At 43.6% G+C, this 25,512-nt stretch overlaps 1 pseudogene; it reads right to left on the reverse strand.

Moving 5' to 3' along the window:
• Positions 1-287: 287 nt before the first annotated feature.
• LOC138373730 (transmembrane protein 231-like) lies at positions 288-24,615 on the reverse strand (annotated as a pseudogene).
• Positions 24,616-25,512: the final 897 nt, after the last annotated feature.

Here is a 25,512-nt window from a genome sequence, read left to right on the forward strand (position 1 = left end):
GGATGTTCGCCAAAGAGCTAACAAAAGCTCCACGGTCTTTGGGCAGAGCCTTGGCAAAGCAAGGCTGCTGGTGAGTAACTGGGAGAAGTGTGCGCAGCCTCTGCCCTCCCCATTTTTCCCCCCTCCAAATCCTTCCCCTTTGAAAAGCAACATGAAACTTCCCATTCTGAACATTTTAATTAGACATTTACAAAACATCATGGTTTCTTTATACACATTTTGCATTAGATAATTTAATAAAATACAAAGCCATGTTTATACATATCTTTAGCCATTCCATATCTCATTACCTTTTGGGGATTTAAACCACAAACCATTTTTCATTTAAATCGCAAGAAGAAAATTTAAGCACATAAACAGTTCTAGGGGAAAAGGCGTGTGTGTATGTGGTGTCAGTGTCAGGGAATTTTTGTCCTAGAATACTTCAAAATAGCTTTGTATCCAAAACTCTTATTTTGGTCAGCCTGAAAGAAAAGGTGCTTTGGAAATAAGAACTGATCTCCAAGGTAAACTGAGGCACACACTGTGTTTCTGAATAGGCATGAACCATGGATCACAGAGGCTATGTCCTTCCAGTGTCAACGACATCCTTGAGATTACAAAGAAGATCCCTCTGTCCTAGGGGGAGACTGCACGTGTCCTCAGGAGGAGAATGGGGCTGAACACTCAGTCTCCGAGTACCAGCTCCTGCAGACACTTGCGTGGCCACGAGGGTAATCTGGCTGGACTGCTTGTCATTTTGCTAACGGCCGGGCTGGACGGGACTGCCCAGGGTAGCATCCTCTTTACTCCCTCACTGCTTCTTGTCTCTCTCCCAAAGCTGTCCACTCTGATGGGCAACCTGATCCTTAGACAAGGGAAATACAAGTCTCTGGGCTTCCCACTAGCCCTGCAGATAAACTTGTGGTTGCCAGGCAGTGGGAGCCAATACCAACAACTCCTCTGTCACCCTGTCCTTTTCAGTTAGGGAGAGGCTGTCAAGGAGGAGCAGTGGCAATTGTCCGGGCTGCTGGGTGAGGGCCAGAGAGAACCTGTTGTTACAGTCCTAGTTCCCCATCGCTGCTGAAGGGGGGTCCTAGTGAAACAGCACTTGCGACTTCAGCCTGCCATTCCAGGGGCACAGACACAGGGCAAAAGGCAGGGCGATGACAGCCACAGTAGGGCAGGGAGAGAGGGCTGTTCAGCCCAGCTGATGACGGATGACTGTTAGAGAGAGGGCAGGTGGATGGTCCCAGGGTCCTTCAGTCACTCACCGTCACGCTCAAGCTTGAGTGGCCCTAATACTTGTGCCCGGTCCCTCCACAGCTCCAGTTAAAGGGCTCAGTTCTGGAAATCAAAGCTCTGAGTGGGAAACGGAGAATCCCAGGAGTGGAAAGTGCTAGCGATTTTCATATTTGTCACAAGAACCTTGAAAAGAGTAAAAAGTGGTTCACAACAGGGAGAAGAAATACACGCTGTGTTTCTCAATTCCAGAGAGGAAAAGTCTTTGCTTGACCAGAGATGGGACTCTTTCCAAGACATCTGAACTAACCATAATTTTCTCCTGAAATTCAAGGCTAAGGCAGGAAAAAAACAAACAAACAAACAAACAAAAAACCCACCAAAGGCAAATTATGGCTCTGAGGACCCCTCAGACCTTTCTATAAATTACTTCCTGATGGCTTTGTAGGTGCTTAGAACACATGGAATTTGTGCAGAGCAAACTTGGGAAGAACTGTTTTTGTGTCTCGGGGGAAAAACACTGAAGCCCACAGGGGTCTGCTGGGCTCCTGCAGAAATGTCGTAGGATGGCAGTTCTCAGAAGACAACAGTGAGGTAGCCTCGTTCCTGCTGAGTCTTCAGAAATGATCTTCTTAGGATAAGTGCTCCTTATATACTTCTTCACAGGGCATTGCGTTTGCAGGGATTGTGGTCACCACCTGATGTTGAAACATGAATATCTTGATTCTTTCAAACACCCAGAGGAAGAAGAGCAGGATCCTGACATACTGGACCCAGGCGAACTTTATCATCTCCCAGAATCCTGGTTGATAAGTACAGACAGTTAAGGAGTCACACGTCACATGTTGTAAGTCAAAATAAATCAAGGTTTAGGTCAGGCAGGAAATGGCAAGAATGTTTCAAATATCCTTAAGAAAAAAGGGACAATAAAAGATTATTAAGACAATAAATATGGATGATTCTGACTTCAAAGAATTGCTAAGAGTTATGAACAGGAAATGAATTTTTTTCCTGTATAAACAGCAGACAGATACAGTCATTTGTGTGGTGTTGTAACACTGTACCAATTTCCAATCTAAGGCTTCCGACATCTAGTCCTACTTGGGACAACTGAGGAATTCTCCTTTCTTTTTGGAAATTGAGCTACCACTGTCTAACAGAATGTATATAAATTAACTTCTATAGGGTATTGAATGATGGCATCAATCAGGAATGGAGCTTCATGGGCCCTGCTGACCAGTAGGATGGTGTTGGGGTCATTCCGGATGGTGGTAACTGCAATACAATCATTAACCATTAATCCAGGATGAGGATGGTCCTTTAGTTAAAAATATTGAGGGGTACAAATATTCATTTACTCTTGCAAGATATTCTGCACTTTGGAACGGAAAGAAGTTATTCAAAAGTATAGAGAAATAGCATGTGCCAAGTTGTTTATACATTATTTGTTAAAATGTTTATCAAAATACTTATGTTAAAATATGTCAAATAATCAAGGGTGCGCATGGTGGCTCAAACCTATTACCCTAGCACTTTGGGAGTATAAGATGGGAGGGCTGCTTGAGGCCAGGAGTTTGACACCAGCATGGGCAACACAGTGAGATCCTGTCTCTATAAAAAATTTAAAAATTACTGGGTGTGGTGGTATACCCCTATAGTCCCAGCTACTGGGAATGTTGAGGTGGGAGGATTGCTTGAGCCCAGGAGCTTGAGGTTTCAGAGAGCTGTGATGACAGCACTGTACTCTAGCCCAGGCAACAGAGTGAGACCTTCTCTCAAAAAATAAATAAATAATTTGGATCCCAAAGTGATTCTACACCATGATAATACCTGTAATAAAAAATCCACATAAGAATAAAGGATGAAAGGAATAAAGAAGAAAATGTTGATTTGTTGGTTAGTGTTTTTAGTTTTGTTTTAAAATTTCCTCTATTATTGCAATAATGCTGTTAGCGTATTACATAAAATCAGTAAACAACACTGGAATTGCAGTCCTCCCCCTCCTGAAATGTCTGTGTATACTATCCATGTTGTCTGGTTGCCAAGTAACACCTATTTGTTTTTCTTTTTGAGACACAGAGTCTCCCTACAGTGGCCTGGTGTCAGCCTAGCTCACAGCAACTTCAAATTCCCCGGGCTCAAGAGATCGTCCTGCCTCAGCTTCTCGAGTAGCTGGGACTACAGGCACTCGCCACCACGCCTGGCTAATTTTTTTGTTTCTATTTTTAGTTGCCTGGCTAACTTTTTCTATTTTTAGTAGAGACAGGGCTCTTGCTCTGGCTGGTCTCGAACTTCTGACCTCAAGTGATTCTCCCACCTTGGCCTCCCAGAGTGCTAGGATTACAGGTGTGCAAGTAACATTTTAGATGCCTTTGGAGAAACCTCTGACCATCGACTAGACAAATGTGCCGAGTCAAGCACATGCAATGATGGCCCGAGAGCCTCGAGCTGTAAGGATCAACACGCTCTGCTCTGCCTTCCAGCAGGAAGTTTGGGCACTTCCATCCTCCTGCTGGACTGCCCATGTGGGCTCAGTCACTCACATTCTCCATTTCTCTCTGTAAGAAAACTCAAGTAGGCTTGTATTTTTAAAAAAGGAAACTCATCAAGCCAGGGGTGGGATAAATATGGCAATTAATCATCACTAACCTGCTGGCCCACAGGAGGGGTGGGGGAGGGCTGTGGCAGGTCTAGAGATAAGGACAGAGGGGACGGATCCTGGGTAGTCTGTCTGCTCCCATCACCGAGCATTCGCTGGTTCTGACGTTTTGCTCACGACGAGGGTTCCAGTTCTTTTTGTCTCCGTTGCCCCCACGAACCTGGAAAGTCCTTGGGCCGTGGCTGAAAGTCCCCAACTCCTGACTTACCATTCCTTTCCTGGTAGGCAGCAACAACAGCAACAGGGTGAGGTCATAGTCACAGGCCAAAGGGCTGGTCCCGCTGGTCACAGACACCTGGACATGGCAGGAGGACGTGGTGTGAGCACCGAAGAGGCTTCTCCTCCCTTCTCTCCTCTGTCTACCCTCCTGCCCACCCAGGCTGTGGCCACAGACCACCCTCTTCATCTTGGTGGCCTGTTCCATGAGCAGTGAACTTTTCTTCAAGGACGAATGAACCCTCCTGCGACAATTTAAGTCCCTTTACTCTCAGTCTTTCCTTCTGTGGGGATGGAAACAAGGGTCAATATCTACTTTTCCCACGTTTTAAAACTATTTATAAAGTACCCCTTTCCACACCAATGGGAGAAATAGTTCCCTTAATTTTTGTACTACACTGTGTTTCCAACTGCTTGTCATTTCCTTAACCTTCTCTAAATGCTAACTTATTTCTTTTAAATGTAGAAATGGAAATAGACAAAATGCAAATAGTAAGTATATGATCCCTTAAAGAAGGAAATGATTTCTTATCCTATAATATCATATTCCTATTAATCTGATATATAAATAAAAGTACCAATGATGAGTTTATACATTTTATATGTGTATACAATAAAAAGTGCCATATTAAGTTTATTCTTATGGTCCCCCTCACTTTATAACTTACAGGGATTGGAGCTAGGGTGGCCATAAATCCCAGTTTATATGAAGCAGTCCTGGTTTATGGCTGTAATAACTGATAACATCCCTCTTTCACTTTTTTTTTTTTTTTTTGAGACAGAGTCTCACTCTGTTGCCTGGGCTAGAGTGCTGTGGCATCAGCCTAGCTCACAGCAATCTCAAACTCCTGGGCTCAGGTGATCCTCCTGCCTCAGCCTCCCGAGTACCTGGGACTACAGGCATGCGCCACTATGCCCGAGTAATTTTTTCTATATATATATTTTTTAGCTGTCCATATAATTTCTTTCTATTTTTAGTAGAGACGGGGTCTCGCTCTTGCTCAGGCTTGTCTCAAACTGCTGACCTTGCACAATCCACCAGACTCGGCCTGCCAGAGTGCTAGGATTACAGGCGTGAGCCACTGCGCCCGGCCCCTCCTTCACTTTCAAAAGTAGCTTGGCCCAAGTTATAGGGTCCCTCTTGTGGTAAAATAAAGGTTTGGAATAAGTGATTGGATGCATGCATTCTGGACTCAGAAGAACAGTTGCTGGCTGCTACTTTGAAGCTTTTGGTCTTTTGGGAAAGTTAATTAATCCCTGTGAGCCGCCATTTCCTTCTGGCAACATGAGACTTCATTCTTTGAAAAAAATCTAAGAGCTTATCAAGAGCCAGGCACTGTTTTAGGCACTGGGGTGATGGTATACAAGATGGCAGCGCTGTTAGTGCTGAGGGAGACAACAAATAAACCAAAAGCATACCTTTAGTATGTCAGGCGGTGGTAGGAAAAGTCAGTCTGGGTGAGGGAAGATGGAGGGAGGGGAACGCTTTTTAGAAAGAAGGGTCACGGAAGGACTGTGCTCAGGGACACTGCAACAGGGACATGAATGGAAGGGTCCAATAAGCAACGTGGATCCTGGGCACAGGGAACAGCAAGCACTAAAGCACTGAGGTGGGAGGTGCTCCCTGGGTTGGAGAGAGAACCAAAAAAGGCCAAGGTGGCTGGAATGGAGCCAGGGGGACAGTGATAGGATCCGTGGCTGGAGAGCTGGGAAATGACAAGTGTAGGCACATCAGAGACTGCTCTGATGATGAAATGAGATGATATATGTAAACCACTGCATTCAGGGCTGGCATGTTACCTGTTCAATAAAATATTATTATGATTATTTTGATCAGGGTTTCACTCTGTTGCCCAGGCTAGAGTACAGTGGCACAGTCATAGCTCACTGCAACCTCAAATTCCTGGGTGAATGGGATCCTCTTGCCTCAGCCTCCTGAGTGGCTAGGACTACAGGGGAATGTCACCATGCCTGGATAATCTTTTTATTTTTTTGTAAATACAGGTCTTGCTACGTTGCTCAGGCTAACTGGTATTATTTGTGAAATATTTTACATCATCATTTTACACGATCACTTGGAATAATCATGTGCGCATTGTTTCCCTAAAAGCAGAAAACAATTTAGTTCTGTGACAAAAATAGATTATTCTCTTTCCTTCTAGGAGTAAATACAGGCGTACTGTCTCCATATTTTCAAAGAATTCATGGCAAGAATTCCTCAGAAGCCCTGTTCCGAGCCACTTACAGAGAAATGCTGTTTCTCCCTTTCATTCCCCTCTTCAAAGAACTTGATAAACAGTGACATAAAGAAACAAAGAAGCTGGACTACAAGAAGCATCCTTACGTTGTATCGCACATCTAGGCCACCAGAGCTTAGCGGCTGCCTCTGCTGCAGCCTCAGGTCTCCATTCACATGTAACCGGGACCCGGGAACGGCAAAGGAGGACTGGAGAAACGCCATACTCTGCATCACAAACGTCGACATCCTCTGAAATTGGCACAAGGAGAGACAATACCAATTGCCGACAGACACGAAGGTCTCTGGGCTCTAAGCGTCACCAGTCTTGGCTGAAGCCTGACAGGCCCTGGTGTAGCCATGCAGGAAGCCTCTGCCCAGAACCCTCTGAGCTGCTGATAGCCCATAGAAATTAATATGACCCCAGTGGAAAACATTCGACTGGGCTAAGTTAAATCCCAAACTACACCCCAGGAGAGTCTGCGACAGTGTGGGTCTTCCTAGCAATCAGAAGGAGGCTCTATTCTGTTAAAAGACAAAGGGAGAGGACGGCCTCCCTAAAGGGACCGACTCACGTGCAGTTGGTAGGAGAACGTCAGGATGAGCTGCACACCAAGAACGTGCTCCGTAGACTGCAGGGGAAGCTCCAGTTTAAAATGCAGTCTGTCCATTTTCCCATCCTGGTTCCTGTCTTCTTCTCTCGTCTAGGGAACACAAAGAGGGCCAGTGGCCCTGGTCCTTAAATAGGTCTGGGAAGAATTCACATCACTTCTGTGCATACTCAATGAACCATTGTTCTGCCATACATAGGCATTATTTCCTTCACCACAAGAAAGAAACATAAACAAGTGCATGGTTATTGGGGAAAAAGACAGTATGCGTGGCCCCTGAACTTCATATTTGTACCTCTCAAATGATCACTGGTCAAAATGAATGTGAACTTAAAGTGGCAAAAACAACAACAAACATCTGGATAACATTTATCTCTTTCAGTGGTCTCATTTGATCTGGTTTGTTTGTACTGGTGTTTTCTTTTTTTCTTTGTTATAAACATGCTTGGATTTGCACAGAAAATTTAAATAGCACATACAATTGTCTTCTACTTCTTTGCAAAGCAACTTTTTAAAACAGAAGAAAACTAATTCTAATCATTGTGCATTCCCCAAACTCAACAGAAAATCACCAAGCTCTATTTATACATTCTTAAACCACAGTGTCTTTGCTGCAGATTCTTGACGTTGGACCTCATCCATCATTCATGTCAGGACTTTAAAGCCTTGTGCATCTTTTAGTACCAATCAATACAATGAAAAAGGAAGCTAAGTAAAATCGGCAAAGCAGCAAACCACAGATATTTCATAAATTGTGGACAGGAAAGTAAGGAAACCAGGCAGAGATCTGAGGATGGAAAAAGACAAATTGCAGCTTAGGCAGTGTACGGCGACAGCATATGTAGGCATCTGAAATGACTAGCAGGAAAGGACAGCTACTGAAATGTTACCACTGCTGACATGATTCCTCCACACAACCCTGGATCTTGTTCTACAACTGATCCTTTTTCACCGTAGGTTCTCATAGGACTCTGCTATGTTATAGCAGCTTTCCCACCTGAATCCCTCATCCACAGGTTCATTTTGCTTTCCACCATTGACATTACGTGAGGAAGAGGTTTTTTGTTCTATTTCAGGCTAATAAGTTCATTGGGGATGAAGAAATCTCAGTTTTCAGAACCCTTCAATCATTTCTTTCCCCCCAGACAATAATGTCCTTATCCTAGGCCGTATGTTACAGAAACCTACTCTCCTCCTCTTTCTGTTGGACACTATTCTCTCTGTCCTGTTCCACCAGCTTCCCAGATAGAGGGGTGGGGTATCCACTACCAGGACTGACGATCAAGTTTCTCAGGCAATTATTTACTAGGAATTATGACTAGGAGAGAGGAGGCCTTGTCTTCCTGTGAATTTTCTTCAGTCGGTATCTGGGAAGACTTGGAACACAATGTTAACTCTGTGTAATGGATCCGTGCCTTCTGGATCTTTAGAGGATCTTTTCAATTATCCTTTGAGAGAAGATATTGACCAGGAGAGAATTTCCAGAAGAATTCAGAAAACAACACAGTGTGGGAGGAAGACAAACTCATTTCATTTCGTCTTTACAATAAATGTAAGCCTTAGGTAGGCAGAACAAGTATTATCCCCATTGCATAACTGAGAACATCAAAGTGCAGGGAGGTTGGGCATTTATCAAATGGTGAACAAAAGATTTGAGATCAAGTCTTTGCCTTCAAATCTGGTCCTCTTTCTAGTACTAAAGTGTCCAGACTTTCAAAAATAATTCAAAGAGAACATGTGGGTAGGAGAAATCTTCTTGCAAAAAGGCAATGTCGAGGATATAAGTCTGTATATTTGGTTGTGTGCATGCTTTCTCTTTAAGTTCACAGAGAGGAGAGATCTGGCAGAGCATCACAAAGAGTGTCTACTTGTTAAATTGGCTCACTAATCTGTCAAGTACTCTTTGAGGTCCTACTATGTGCCAGGCCATATTTCACATGGTAGGAATATGAAAGTAAACAAAATAAACAAAGTCCCCATTGTAACAGAACTTACATTACCAGCAGAGAAGGCAAAAAATAAATCAATTTACAAATAAACATGCAACAATATCAAAGTGCTAAGTGCCATAAAGAAAAATGAAGGCTAAAATCAGAGAAAGATGAGTGTGAAATTTAATAGAAATTTTTACAGAAAATATTTGGTACAACTGGATCTTTTCCTTTTCATTATCCATAACAAGACAGCATTTTATTTTTATTGATGTGGATGAAGTACAATTTATTTAACAAACTCAGCAAGAATCGTTAAAGGGGCAAAAATGTACACTTAACTAAAAAAGCAGAAAAGAAAATGAAAACACAAAAAGTAAATATATGTTCTGGGCCAGCACAGTAGTATCAAAATACACATCTACAGCATGTCCTAAAATCCTACAGGAAACAACCCTTCCTTATAAAAGATGCATATCCAAATACAATAGCTTACTAAGATCTTCTTGGGAGTAGGCCAAGTTTTTGTGTAAAGATATGACTTCAATTCTCTTGGGTACATACTTAGGAGTGGAAATACTGGGTTACATGGCAACTCTATGTTTAACTTTCTGAGGAGCCGGCGAACTGTTTTCCAAAGTGGCTGACCCATTTTATTTTATTTTACTCTTTTTGGAGACAGAGTCTCGCTCTGTTGTTCAGGCTAGAGTGCCATGGCATTAGCCTTGCTCATAGCAACCTCAAACTCCTGGGCTCAAGTGATCCTCCTGCCTCAGCCTCCCAAGTAGCTGGGACTACAGGCATGTGCCAACATGCCCGGCTAATTTTTTCTATTTTTAGTTGTTTGGCTAATTTCTTTTATATTTTTAGTAGAGACGGGGTCTCGCTCTTGCTCAGGCTGTTCTCAAACTCCTGACCTCGAGCGATCCTCCCGCCTTGGCCTCCCAGAGTGCCAAGATTACAGGCATGAGCAGCTGAGCCATTTTATATATTTATTTGCATTAAAATTTCTATTGTTTTTGATTTTTTTGTTTTATATGGCAGTTCCTAAATTTTTCCTTTAAAAACTGTTGTCACTAACATTTAAAAAAATCCTAAATATTATTACATTCCCTTGATACAAAATTAAAATGGTACAAAAGCATATACGGTAAGTTTCTCTCCCACCCTAAACTCAGCCATCTAGGTCCTTCCCCAAGAGCAATCAATGTTGTCAGTTTCTTCTGTATCCTCCCAAACAGAGTCAAAGCAAATATATGTATATGTATATGTGTGTATGTATACAAAATCTTCTTGCTATTGTTTTCTGTTATTTTCATGGAAATGGAAGCATACTATAAACAATTTCTCTTGAAGATGGTTCCACATCAGTATACATACATCCACCTCAGTGGAAAAGAATAGCTATGTAGTATTCCACTGGGTAGATGTACCACAATTTCTTTGTGCATCCTATTGACTTATAGGTTGTTTACAATTTTTTGCCGCTACAATGAACTTTTTATGTATGCTAAATCATGTTTTGTTGTTTTGTTTTGAGACAGCACATCACTATGTTGCGCAGGCTAGAGTGCAGTGGCGTCACCATAGCTCACTGTAACCTCCAACTCCTGGGCTCAGGCAATTCTCCTGCCTCAGTCTCCCAAGAACCTGGGACTACAGGTGTGCATCACCAAACTCAGCTAATTTTTCTGTATTCCAGCCTGGGCAACAGAGCAAGATTCTGTCTCCAACTAACTAAATAAATAAGAATTAACGGTCTGGACATCAAAAAAGCACAAAATAGTCCTTGCTTTGTAGATTAAAACTGGAACCCACACACCAGAAGCAGGGGGAGTGCTCTCAAGAGAGTCCCTTCTAGTTACAGAGATAAGAGGTAACTGAAAGTCCAACCAGGAGTCAACAAGTTAAGGTGAATGAATCAGTAAAAAGAATGAATGAATGAAACCTAATGCTATGTCCTTGTTTTCATGATTATTTCTTAGACTCAAATAACCAGAAGTGTATGATAGAGGGAACTATACAAATGCAAAGAAGAAAACTTCTAACAAAAATTAAAGACACAGAACGGTAACAAAGTAAAACTAACGAGTTAAATTTTTGTATTTGCAATTTAGAAAAATTTTTTAAATTTTATTTTAATAAGAGATGGGGTCTTGCTCAGTCACCCAGGCTGGAAGGCAGTGGCACCATCATAGCTCACTGCAGCCTCGAACTGCTGGGCTCAAGTGAACCTTCCACCTCCATCTCTGGAGTAGCTGGGACTACAGGTGTGTGCCACCATGCCTGGTAAAAAAAACTTTTGTTTTCACTTTTGAAAGGAAATACAGGAATGTGGAACACAAGAAGCACAAGTATACAGTGAAAAGTTAAGTCTATCTTGACAGTGACCTCTCATCTAGTCACTCTTTCCAGTTTTGCAAATGATTGATATGTGATTTTAGATGTTGACTCCTTAAAACCAAGTCTCCTAGACTCAGTGAGTAAAATAATCTGGAAGTCATAATTAACATCACAAGGACAGAAATTCCCACATGACCTAATTATGAACTCAAAAACATCTCTTCATTCCCCTGCCAGTTAGCCCCATGCCTAGCATTTAACAGGTACCAATACATTGGTGGCAACAAATGACAAAGAATCTTTCCACTTAGACTAAGAAATGTTTCAGGCTGCAGGGAATCCCTGCTCTACTTCTATTATACTCAGAGTTCCCTTTAAGAAATGCATGCAGGAGGAGGGGTATAGGGGTGGGAAAAGGAAAAGAGAAGGGCCCTCAGCCATAAAGTTGTTATTAATTCAAAGGGCGAGAAGGAAGAGATACTCAGGGATTCCTTTCTATTTCTCATGTCACTGATTGTTTTAATTGTTAGTCACTAGGACTTCCTATAAGTTAAGAAATCAAAACAAAAACACCTGTATCTTTATCTTCCCAGATACCCATCTGAGTTCCTGCAGGGACTCAGCATTGAACCAACAAAGTCAACATTTCATTAGTTTAAAAAGAACAGATCCAGATTTCCCAGATGACCCTCCCCTCAAAATGCTCCAAACAAAATCCTCCTTGGTCACAGCATGTTCATTCATTCAAGTATTTATGTGCAGAACACTTCTGTGTTGTATAAGGTGTGATCCCTATTCTCAAGGTACTTAGAATCTAGCTGGAGACACAAGACAGAAACAGATTTTCAATAATACGAGATAATACATAGTGTCTCAATGACATGACTACAGATTTTATAAATCCAATATGAAGGTATGTTAACATACTTTAACAAGAATAAAGAACAGTATTTAACTAATACCTGAATTGGTTGCCTTGAACATTTGTGATGTAAAATGCCCATGTCCAGTGGCAATGCATACATGCTTTGTTACTGACATCTGAAAGGTACATGTTTCCCTGGGCCCCTCTGAAATTTAGCTACCCAAAAAGAGAGGGTTGGGTGGAAAGAACCTTGAGGAACTTGAGAGGGTCTCTAAAGGAGATGATACAGTCACAACAGAGAAAACAGGCCACTTTCTCTCTTTAAAAAAAAAAAAGTCAAAGAGACAGGAAGATTTCTGCTTGAAGCTCAAGGTTTAAATTTACAGTGAAAAAAATAAAGTTACAAATTAGTAGGAATATTACATTTCTATATTGTAACAATGTACTCATGTGTACATGTACAAGGTCTGTCTGGAAAGTATCCAGCCATGTAGTATGAAAAATAGAGACATTTATTGAAGAAGATACAAGAAACATTATAAATAGGACAATGAAGCCTCAGTCCCCTTTCAAAGTAGCCACGTTGGGACCTCACACAGTTCTCCCAGCATCTCTTCCACTGTTCAAAACATTCTGCAAAATCCTTTGTTGGAATCGCCATCAGCTGCCTTGTCATATTGTCCCAAATCTCATCAATGGTCTTAAATCTCTTCTCTTTCAAAGGTGATTTAATTTTGGGGAAAAGCCAGAAGTCTCAGAGCACCCAATCTGGGCTGTAGGGGGGCTGAGTCACCTGTGTGATTTGATGTTACACCCAAAAACTCTGCTTGAGATGTGATGCATATGTGGGTGCTTTGCCATGATGAAGCTGCCAATAAGCAGTTGCCCACAGCTGCAGCCATTTTTGTCGAATTTCATCTCTCAACACACAAAGAACATTGAGGTAGGACTCCTTATTAATTGGCCTGGAGAAGCATACTCCTGATGGACAACACCTTCCCAATCAAAAAACACAGCTAACATGGTCTTGATCTTGCTGCGACTTTGCCACACCTTCTTTGGGCATGGAGAATCAAGTGACTTCCATTGGGACTACTGGGCCTTTGTTTCCAGATCATAGCTGGAGACCCACAATTCATCTCCAGTTATGACCTTCTTGAGGAAATCTGGTTCATTGGTAGTGGTTTGAAGCAAGTCATTAGCAAATGCAGCACAATGTTCCTTCTGCTCTGGTAGCAGAAGCCATGGAACGCTTTTTGCCAGATGTTTCATGCCAAGATCCTGCGGCAAAATTTCGGATACAGTAGTTTTTGGAATCCCCAGATCAGCTTCTAGTTCTTGCACTGTGGGTCCCTGATTTTTGTCGACTGAAGCCCATACACGTTCAACATTCTCAAGTGTTCTGCTTGTAGCAGGCCTTCCAGAATGTGCATCACTTTCAACAGATTCTCGACCATCTTTTAAGTGTTTGTGCCACACTTTTATTTGCGCTGCACTCATTGCATCATCCCCAAAAGCCTTCTGAATTCATCCGAATAGTTTCCTCAAAGGAATGTTCAAGCTTAATGCAAAATGTGATGCAGTTTCACTGCTCTACTAGCTCAGTCATACTGAATGCGACGGCCACACAGTACACGTGCTCGCTCAGCGGTGTCTAGCACCCCACTTATTAGTACAGTGAAGTCATCATTGTTCATGCATGCGCATCCCAGTCCACTCTCCTTGGCCACCAGGTTCCATCAATGTCACATAAACCGTTCTTGTTATATTAACAATGCTGGATACTTTCAGGACAGACCTCGTATACCCAAAGAAAAGCATACACACCAAAATGCAAATTGTGGTTATTTAGGAATGGGAAAATGGAGGATTTTAAATTTTGTTCACTTAAAATTTCTAATTTATATAAAATATGCATGTATATATTTAAGCTTGAGCCTAAAAACTATTTATTCTCATCCCTGTAACTGTATCCTGTAACATGAGCTAAAGCCCAAACAAAAACCAAACAAATCCCCCCACCAAACAGGTTTAAAAATAATTTATGATATCCTATTATTCCGATTCTTATTCAGAAAGTCCTAAGGAAGAAAGACAAATATTTTGCTTTTTCTAGCACCCTGTCTCACAAGCTGTTTCTCACAAAGCTTAACATGGCTTCTGTGAAGCCACTGAAATAAACTCTGACTCAGGATTTCAAAGAGGTTAACCAGATAATAGTGGTTTGGGGTGAGAAAAAAACCAACATATAAGAAAAGCACTGGTGGTTAAAAGCCACTCTTTTTTCTTCATCCCACTCAGATGTGTTTCTAAAATGGATCTTAAAATTAACTGACTTCTCATGCTAAGTGTTTTTGACTGGTATTTTAATGCCTAATGTAAAAAGAAAAAGTCTCAGGGCCACCTCCCCAAACTCCTTATGCAAAAGAGAAGGTAAAAGCCTCAGGCACCTGTGAAGAAATGGCCCCACAGATGACTTATTAAGGAAATTGCTTGCTAATCTCCAATAAGCAAGGACATGTAAATTGCACCTATGTCTAGCACCTAAAACTAAAGCCTAACCCATTCTATACTAATAATGAATTACAAGCTCTTTTTTTTTTTTCTTTTTTGAGACAGGGCCTCCCTCTGTCACCTGAGCTAGAGTGCAGTGGCATCATCATAGCTCACTGCAACCTCAAATTCCCAGGCTTAAGTGATGCTCCTGCCTCAGCCTCCCAAGTAGCTGGGACTACAAGCACTCATCACTACGCCTGGCTAATTTTTCTATTTTTTTGTAGACACGGTCTTGCTCTCAGGATGATCTCGAACTCCTGGCCTCAAGCAGTCCTCTCACATCGGCTTCACAAAGTGCAAGGATTACGGGCGTAAGCCACAGTACTCAGCCTACAAGCTTATCTTTTGTAGGTAACACAACTGGAGACAAGACAGAATCAGACATTCTTCCAACTACCCAGGGACATCTATCTATACAATTGATGTTTCTTTCACTCCCTTTTTCCCTTCTAACATTCCCCTTATTTTATGTAAAATGTGGATTTCCTGGGCCTCACAAGAAACCACACTTTGCTCTCTATGCCCTTATATGTTTAAGTTTCCAACTTCCCCTTTGGAAAAACAGCCACAGCTCGTCTGTGGTTTGTGTTTTTCCAGCACACGTCATCAAAATCTTGGCTTAATAAACCTCAATTAAGTGTGACTCTCATTTTCTGCTACTTATTATTTATAAGTTAACACTAACATACTTGTCAAGATTCCAACAGTAATTGGTCCCACGATGCCCATCAACAGGATGCTTACAGACATGAGGCTATCGTATTTGTGATGTCGAAGGGTGAAAAGGGCCAGTAATCTAGCGGGGACATGAAAGGTGACACCAGTGCCCACAGGAACACACCACACCACTTCTCCACAAGGAAAGTCAAAGAAAGGCTGTGAATCAGTACCTTTTTCAGTGCAATCACTGCAAACGGGGACTCATCATACCCAGTTATCTCATTTTCAAAACCATTTAGTGGCAGTGAGGTTAATGAGTCAAACATCCAAATATTGATGGTTTTAGAGGGTTCAATAAACTACCACCTATAGGCCACTACCTGTTTTTGTATAAAGATTCATTTAAACTCATGGCCATTCCCTTTTTTTTTTTTTTTGACACAGAGTCTCATTTTGTTGCCTGGGCTAGAGTGCCATGGCTAGCTCACAATATCCTTAAACTCCTGGGCTCAAGCAATCCTCCTGCCTCAGCCTTCCAAATAGCTGGGACTACAGGCATGCACCACCATGCCTGGCTAATTTTTTCTATATATTTTTAGTTGTCCACCTAATTTCTTTCTATTTTTTCAGTAGAGACGGGGTCTCGCTCTTGCTCAGGCTGGTCTCGAATTCCTGAGTTCAAAGGATCCACCTGCCTCGGCCTCCCAGATTACAGTAAGTATTGCTTATGGTTCTTTCCAGCTACAAGGCTAAGCTGATAACAATGACACAGACCATATGGCCCGCAAAGCCTTCACAGAAGAACCCCTTACAGGCTCTCTGTATCTTCAAACCGAAGAAAAGATTCATCTAGATTTCAAAATTGACCTAAATAATTTCCCTCCCCTAAGAAGCACACACCTAAGTATCAATTGATAGGGTACTGTTCAATCAATGCCTGTTGATCTTTCCTGACTTTTTGATAATTCAGTCTTCTAAAATGGAAAGCTATACATTTCTGTTTATTCAACTTTATTTTAAAGACAATGCAGCAAACATCAAGCCATCGGGTCCTATTAGGATATCGAGGCTCTTTAGGATATCAAATAAATACCAGAAAATGGAAATGTTTGGCTTGAAGATAAATGGCAGGTAAGCAACGGGGCAGGTTAGAAGATCTTAAAGTGTCTGTAATTCAGGCAGCATTAAGATATTTGATTACCAACTATGTATAAAAATCTATAGGTTGCATGAGGCACCTGATGATCCTGCCTGCAAGTAACGTTACATTTTGGTAAATGGCAGACAAAGCATTTTTCACCAAAGAACCCAAGGCAAGGATTTAGGATCCTCAAGATAGCTCTCTAGCTACCCATATGGAGAGAATGAAGAGGACACATTAGATAAAACTCATAGTCCATCCTGCGCTAGAGAGGCAGGTAGGTGGCAGGTGATTTTAGAGACCAGCAAACAGCTTAGCTCAGCAGGGTTTCTTGACCATGGCCCTACTGACACCTGAAACAGGTAACTTTTTGTTGTTGGGGCCGCACGGTACACTGCAGAAGGTGGAGAGGCATCCCTGGCCAGGATCATTCCTCCCCACCTGTGTCAACCAAAATATCTCCAGACATTGTCAAATTGCCCCAAGGGGACCAAACCATTCTGATTAAAAGCCACTGTCTTGACTGAGGGGCAGAGGGTTTACAAGAGTAATGGCAATTAAAGACACAAATGTCTTTACACATTACAGGGCACTTTGAACGCCAGACTTAAACGAGTCTGGACTTCAACACAAAAGCTTTGGAAGTGTGAGTGAAGGTTGTGAGCAGAAAAGGGTTGTCAAGACATTATTCCACAGGCCCCAGCTGACACTCCCAGTCTGGATGCAAACTAGAAAACCACCTTTTTGCAAGGTCAGTTGAAAGTCAAATGTGCATACCCTTTGCTGCAGCGATTTTACTTCCAGGAATACATCTTATGGGAATACACACGTAGGCAAGGTTAGAGGAAACAAGAGATTCCCTGCAGCCTTGTCTATACTAGCAAAAACTGGAGGCCGGGCATGGTGGTTCACGCCTGTAATCCTAGCACTCTGGGAGGCCGAGGCGGGCGGACCATTTGAGCTCAGGACTTCAAGACCAGCCTGAGCAAGAGCAAGACCCTGTCTCTACTAAAAAATAGAAAGAAATTAGCTGGACAACTAAAGATATATAGAAAAAATTAGCTGGGCATGGTGGAGCATGCCTGTAGTCCCAGCTACTTGGGAGGCTGAGCCAGAAGGATTGATTGCTTCAGCTCAGGAGTTTGAGGTTGCTGTGAGCTAGGCTGACGCCACGGCACTCTAGCCAGGGTGACAGAGCAGGACTCTGCCTCAAACAACAACAACAACAACAACAACTGGAAGCCACCTGCATGGCTATCCCTGTAGAACTTGGAAAACACGCTCTGCGTACCTACATAATGGACCACTACACAGCCACATAAAAATATGAGACAGAAGTACATATACTGATGGGGTAACATGCCCACGTTACATTGTAAAGTAACAAAAGCAAGCTGCAGAATAGTACATAGAATAAGATCCTCCTTGTTGAGAAAATGAAATAAACAAACATGCCTGTATAAATGCTTCTATGTACTCAGAGAAAAGTCTGGACATGTTTCTTTAATAAATATTCACTATGCAAACAGGCGCTTTTCTAAGAGCTTTACAAATACTCATTCAATCCTCAGAACACCTCTGAAGCACATACTATTAACATACCTGCTCACAGATGAGACACACAACCACACGGAGGTTAAGAAACTTGCCTGAGCCCAAACAGCCAGCCCTCATCTAATGTGCCACCTTGTGGTGTATATTCAATTATAAATTCAATAATTTCTCAGTAGTGGGGTTGATGACAATTCACTTTTTACTTTCCAGAAAAAAAGCTTTTTTTTTTTTTTTTTTTGAGACAGAGTCTCACTTTGTTGCCCGGGCTAGAGTGAGTGCCATGGCGTCAGCCTAGCTCACAGCAACCTCAAACTCCTGGGCTCAAGCGATCCTCCTGTCTCAGCCTCCTGAGTAGCTGGGACTACAGGCATGCACCACCATGCCCAGCTAATTTTTTCTATATATATTTTTAGTTGTCCATATAATTTCTTTCTATTTTTAGTAGAGACGGGGTCTCGCTCTTGTTCAGGCTGGTCTTGAACTCCTGACCTTGAGCGATCCACCCGCCTCAGCCTCCCAGAGTGCTAGGATTACAGGCGTGAGCCACCGTGCCTGGCGAAAAAAAGCTTTTGTTTTAAGAATTACTGCTCAGGAAGTTTGATCTGTTTGGTAAGAACAATTCAAGAGAGACTAGCTAGGGGCATCAATCGTATTGGACTGGAAGTGGGGGGCAGGTGTTTTTCCAGATGCTGTAACTGCACTATAAGCACACTGCTGCTTACAGGTCAGTTAAATTAAAACAGTTTTATCAAATGTTTTTAATCAGTTTACACAAGTTTCTTAATCTTGTTGGGGTACTAAATCAGACGGGTTACTGGAGATTAGGGATGAGACCAAATCCCCTCAAACGACCCTTGGAATTGTCACAGATGACAGCTCAAATTCTTTCCTCATTTTGAGTCAAATGAAGCTTCAATTAATCCCATATTCTCAATACTCCTAACTAGGGGTCCTAGGTCTTATTTTGCATGAATGGTTCTTAGAGAAAGAACCAGGGATGCCCCATGTAGGGCTCAATGCTTATTAAAAATAACATATGACAGAGTATTTTGGCACTTTTGAGGTGGTGAAAAACTATCAGATAGCTACAAAAGGCTTCAAACTATTTCTGAGATTTTTTTTTCTGCTGAACAAGATAAAACTTAAGGATAATGTTATAATACTGTTGAAACTGGGCTACTTTATTTCAAAGTGTTTGGTAAATTCTGTTAAAAACAAGATTAAATCACATAATATGCAATGTAAAATGATTATATACTAATCCCTGGGAGGATCACTTGAACCCAGGAATTTGAGGTTGCTTTGAGCTATGATCACACCTCTGCACTCTAGCCCCCGCAAGAGAGCTGAGGCCCTGGCTGAATAAAAAATACTACTAATGCCTCAAGCTTAAAAATTTTAATGTATATTTGTATGTAAATATAAACATATATATAAAATATATACACATACACTACCTACCACCCTTCTTCCAACAAAGAAAAAAAGCCACCTTTTCAATCAATAGTGTCAATCAGAAACTGAGGGCAGGATTCTCCATCCTCAGTGTTTCAGGCCCCCACTTCTTCGGGAACAAATCTATGTCCTACTGCAGCTTCCCTCCCAGCCGTCATCAGGCCAGGAGCTATTCCTGCCTTCCACTGCCCAGGAGACTTGCCCTCCCTTGTCGGCAGCAGCTCCAAAGGCTGCACTGTCCGAGTACTGCTCCTGCCTAATAAATAGGCACCTGCCTGAGCTCTGGTGCCCACACATCCCTCCTGCCTGAGCAGCCATTGCTGGACCCTGGCTCAGCCTGGGCTCCCAGCTAAGGCCCCCTGTACACCACCCACTGCCAGCTGGTCCCCAAGCCAACAGCACAGCACCATGCAATTCTCTTCCAAAGTAGAAGCACTATCTTCAATCCTAGAGCTCTCACCAACCACCCCCCAAATCACTCTGGCACTGACCACCCTAACACCTAGCCTGCAGAAAGTTCTATGATGGCACCAGGAATCCACTGCCCCAAACTGGACAAATGGGATACGGATACAAACCTGCCTCCAAGAATTTAGAGCAGTCACCACGTGGCTCCTGTCTGTCACCACTGACGTGAGAGCACCTCTGGGCCCCTGCTGTCCAGAGCCTCTCTGCTGGAGCTCCCTGTGTTTTAGACATAAGCGCTGCTTTCTGCAGTAGCCCAAGGCACTGTTGGCACCTGGCTTCCCGCCTGTGACCTCAGAACCATGGGTGCAGTGACCAAAGACTCTAGGCCTTGATCTGCTAGAAACACACGAAGCTGGTAACTTCCAGAAAGGTGGATCTGAACACAAATGTGCCACCCAACTGCTAAGGGATGAACTGTGTGCCCCCCAAATTCCTATGTCAAATCCGATAGAACTGTGGTGTTATAAGAGGAAAAGATCTCAATCTCTTCATGTCTCTCTCTCTCGCATGTTGGGACTTAGCAAGAAGGCAGCCACCCGCAAGGCAGGAAGAGGCCTTCGGCAGAACCCGACCACGCTGGCACCCTGATTTCAGACTTCTAGACTCCAAAACTTCTTAAACATAGTTGTTTAAGACAATTAGTCTGTGGTATTTCATTATGGCAGCCCAAGCTGAGACAGCAAGACTCTCCAGCCCCGAATTCCCCAGGAGCACAGCACCTGCCCGAGGAGGCCTGCCAGGAGACCCAGACACAATTTTCCTGAAAGCTTAAAGGCCAATTTGTAAACAGGACCTGGCTTAGCAGGCCGGCACCTCCCTGAGGTTTTGAGAAGGGGAGGCACACTGCACCCCACAACCCCGAGCCACATCCATTAGCCCCTTCAGTGCCTACATATTTTATGTAGCACCACTTAAGTCACTTTGGGGGGGGGGAGGCTTCATTATATTAAATGAGTAGTTTATAAAAACACTTTTAGATGGATGGGATTATTGCAGGACTCTAATAGCAAAGGCAAACTTGGGTCTGTAAAACCCTTTTTAAAAACAAAGTGATTTCCCTTTAATCTACTGAACTTCAATATCTCATCTATTTAATAGCTATTTATCGATCATCATATGGCACTTTTCATTTCTCTGGCTCAACAATCAAAAATGTTTGTCTACATAGCTTACAGTATTTCCTTATTCACTGCTTCAGATCAAGTGCATTATCTCAGCTTTGTTTACCTGGTGAGCTAAATGCACATCATTCCCTATGGTGAAGTCAGATAATTAATCCCTAATACAGATTATTAGGGAACTGAGAATAAGCACAGTGGTAGAATGGGCCCTCAAAGATGTTCACATCCTCATTCCCCAAACCTGTGAGTATATAAATTTGCCTGGCAAAAGGGCTGTGAAGATGTGATTAAATAAAGACCTTGCAATGGTATTAATAGAGTATCCTGGATTTTCCAGATGGGTGTAATCACAAGGGTCCCTGTAAGGGGGAGTCAGGAGGTCAGAGTCAGAGAGATGTGAAGATGTCATACTGCTGACTTTCAACAAGAGAAAGGGGCCATGTGCCAAGGAATGCAGGTGGCCTCTACAAGCTGGAAAAGGTATGGAAATAAATTCTTCCTAGAGCCTCCAGACGGAACCCAGCCTTGCTTGGGATTAAACCCACCTTAGTTTTAATCCAGGGAGACCCATTTCTGACTTCTGACCTCCAGAACTGTAAAATGATAAAAATCTGTGTTAAGCTGCTAAGTTTGAAGCAATTAATTACAGCAGCAATAGCAAACTAATAGAAACATTCAGAATTTTTTTTTTTTTTTTTTTTTGAGACAGAGTCTCACTCTGTTGCCCAGGCTAGAGTGAGTGCCGTGGCGTCAGCCTAGCTCACAGCAACCTCAAACTCCTGAGCTCAAGGGATCCTCCTGTCTCAGCCTCCCAAGTAGCTGGGACTACAGGCATGCACCACCATGCCCGGCTAATTTTTTCTATATATATTTTTAGCTGTCCATATAATTTCTTTCTATTTTTAGTAGAGATGGGGTCTCGCTCTTGCTCAGGCTGGTCTTGAACTCCTGAGCTCAAACAATCCGCCCACCTCGGCCTCCCAGAGTGCTAGGATTACAGGCGTGAGCCACCGCGCCCGGCCTAAACATTCAGAATTTATTCATTCATCAGTCAAGTATTTATAGAGCTCATTCTATATGCCAAGAACATCAGTGAAAAATGAAAAGACTAAAGATCCTGCTCTCAAAGAGCTTATTTCTTTAGGAATATATTTTCACACACACATTGCAGTGAAGGAGAGAAGCCACACAGGAGAATCCTCTAGGTGATTCCGTATTAACCAAAGGAGTTTACAACAACCAGCTCCCTGGCCCTCTAACCTCCACAGCTGAGTTACCTCCTTTCTGAGCAAGGATTCAAGACCAATCTGGCCCCAACCAGCAGTAATGGAAGAAACCTGAGCCATGTGGGCAGTGTGAGGCTCAGCACCCAGCCATCCTTTCAGCTGGCCCCACACTGACCTTGCGTTATGACTTGTGGTTATAACAGAAAATGTTATGTTTTAGAAGACACATGCTGAAGAATTAGGCACCAGTGTCATGATGTCTGCAACTTCCTATCAAATGGCTCTGTAGAAAGCTACGTATATATATTCATATATGTATATCCACAGAGAGAGAAAGCCAAACAGTCAACATATTACTGAATCTAAGTAAAGGGCACATGGGTATTTGTTGAACTGTTCTTTCCATTTTTCACTAGGTTTGAAAAATTTTTATTTATTTATTTATTTATTTTTCCCCTCTCCCTCCCTACCTCACTCGAAAATTTTTTAAACAAAGGGTTGGGGGAACAGGCTGGGCATGGTGGCTCACGCCTGTAATCCTAGCACTCTTGGAGGCCAAGGAGGGAGGATTGCTTGAGCTCAGGAGTTCGAGACCAGCCTGAGCAAGAGCGAGATCCTGCCTCTACTATAAATAGAAAGAAATTAGCCAAACAACTAAAAATAGAAAAAATTAGCCAGGCACGGTGACGTGTGCCTGTAGTCCCAGCTACCTGGGGGGCTGACACAAGAGGATCGCTTGAGCCCAGGAGTTTAAGGTTGCTGTGAGCTAGGCTGACACCATGGCACTCTAGTCCACTTTAAAAAAGAGTTTGGGAAACAAGGAAACAAAAACAGATTAGTCTGGTCCCACTAGTGCCTCCAGACTGGGAGAACATTTTCCAGACAGGGTCTCCATAACACTATATATATATATATATATATATATATATATATTTTAATCATTGTCCATTGTGATGCTAGTACCTTTTGAAATAACTTGAACTGCCAGATTCTCATTTTAGGCATGGATACAAAGTACCATCTATATCTCCCCCATGTGGGTTATGACCTTATCAGCTATTTCACAGACCTGTCCAGGAAAATCCCTAGGCAAGTAATACACAGAACTCCCAGGTGTCCACTGAATGGCTCTGGCAGTCACTGTCCAGCACACGACAAATCACTCGTGGTCGGTAATCCCAACCTCCTTCCCTTTGCTTTTTGTCAGGGCCCCGTTTTCTCAGTGTTTACAAACCTAACAGTCACGTCAGCTGGGGAGCCTCCTCCTTCCACAGCCATGGGCCTCAGTCTTCTTGCCTTTAATGGCCCAACACAAATAACTATGCCTTCTCATAGCCTTAAAAATCAATGTTCCCAGGTGAAGTGATTTCTCCTCCTCTCAACTTTTTGAACATGGAGAGTTCTTTCTTGTATTATAACCGAAAAATCCTTCTACTAGGCCAAATTGAAGCTCCAGTGGGGGTAGGAGGAGTTAAAAAGCAGCTGTGTCAAAAATCTTGAGGCAACAGGTCTCCGAAAGTGATTCTTAGAAAGAGAAGCTGGTGGAGAGGGTGAATTTGGAAGGAGGTGCCGGCGATCAGAGATAAGCTCTTGGCGCGGAGCAGTTGGGCTACAGGCGACAACTAAAGGGAGTGAGATGTGACCGCCCCCCAGCCAGGCCGGGACACCTGGAGCCAAGTTCCCCTCCCACAAGAGGAATCAAACAGGGCAGGCACGACCGTCTCCCGGGCTCAGTCGAGTGCAAGTCTGCACCTGGGACGCTCGGACACTCCAAAGGGCAAGGCCAGCTCGCGGTGGGGAGGGGGAAAGGGGAGCGGCGGAGCTCCCCGCAGCCGCTGGGTCCAGCTGAGGCCGTCCCCTCCGACCTCGCTCCCAGCGCGGGCTCGGGGTGGCTGTGCCTCAGGGTCCGACGGGGAAGGAAGGGGAAGGTGCCACCAGGCAGGCGGGCGGGCGAGCGAGAGGGAACCTCCCTGCAGGACTGGAAGGGCGCCCACCTGAACGGTCGGCTAGGCCCCAGCCAGCGTTTTAGGACAAGAGGCGCCCCCCTAGCCCGGCTGAGGCGGCGGGGCGCGCAGTGCGCAGGCGCGGGGCCGTACCTGGGAAAGAGCAGAGAAAAGTGGAGTTGGGGTACAGGGTCCCGTTGCCCACCCGCGGCACGAGCTTCAGGCTGAGGATTTGCTGCAGGAACCTAGTTGACCTCCCCTCCCCTTCCCCGCTGCCGCCGCTCCCCTCGCGCTCCATCCCGCCGCCTATTCACCGCAGAGACGTGAGAGACGAGTACCCAAAGTGCTGCAGATGCCCGCTCCCGCTACCTCAGCGTCCCCGCCAGCCGGGGCCCTCTTCCTCCCAAAGGCGCGGCCAAGTGATGGTTCCTCCCTCCAATCACAGGGCGCCTCGGATGGGAGAGGCGGGGCCATGGGTGTTCCCACCTCTGGCGTTGCGTGCGCATCGCCTAGACTCGTCCCCACGGGCCCGCCCCCTACTGGAGAAATCTCTCAGTCTCCAGCAGAGGGCGCTCTCCTAGGCCCTTCTCTGAGACGCGTCTGTAACAGCTAAGACTGGACCCCAGTATTCACGAAACCTTCGTGAACCGGAACAATCAAGTTCTCTAAAGCTGACAGTAGAAAGATCCCATTGAAAGACTGATGTGGGACCTAGAAGAGAGCGAGACTGTGTATATACAGTCTCTATACAGTGGTACTTAGTTTAAAATAAAATAAAAAATTTTAAAGACGTTCCACTTTAATGCAACAAAACTGGATCATACATTTTTGACTGACCTCCGGTCAGAAATCCTATTAAGATGAAAGCAGGAAAATTATAAAAGGAATAAACTATGTTTAGTGGGTTTATGCTGCCATAACAAAATACCTGAGCAGAGTGCTTTATAAATAACAGAAATTTATTTTCTCTCACGTTTCTGGAGGCTAGGAGGTCCAGACCAAGGCATCAGCAGATTGCGTGTCTGGTTGGGGCCCATTCCTCATAGATGGCACCGCCTAGGTGTCCTTCCATGGTGGAAAAGGGTGAACCTACTCTCTCAAACCCTTTTATTTTTTATTTATTTATTTATTTATTTATTTTTTTGAGACAGAGTCTCACTCTGTTGCCCAGGCTAGAGTGAGTGCCGTGGCGTCAGCCTAGCTCACAGCAACCTCAAACTCCTGAGCTCAAGCGATCCTCCTGTCTCAGCCTCCCGAGTAGCTGGGACTACAGGCATGTGCCACCATGCCCGGCTAATTTTTTCTA

This window comes from Eulemur rufifrons, chromosome 23 (assembly GCF_041146395.1).
Source record: "Eulemur rufifrons isolate Redbay chromosome 23, OSU_ERuf_1, whole genome shotgun sequence".
Classification (NCBI taxonomy): domain Eukaryota; kingdom Metazoa; phylum Chordata; class Mammalia; order Primates; family Lemuridae; genus Eulemur; species Eulemur rufifrons.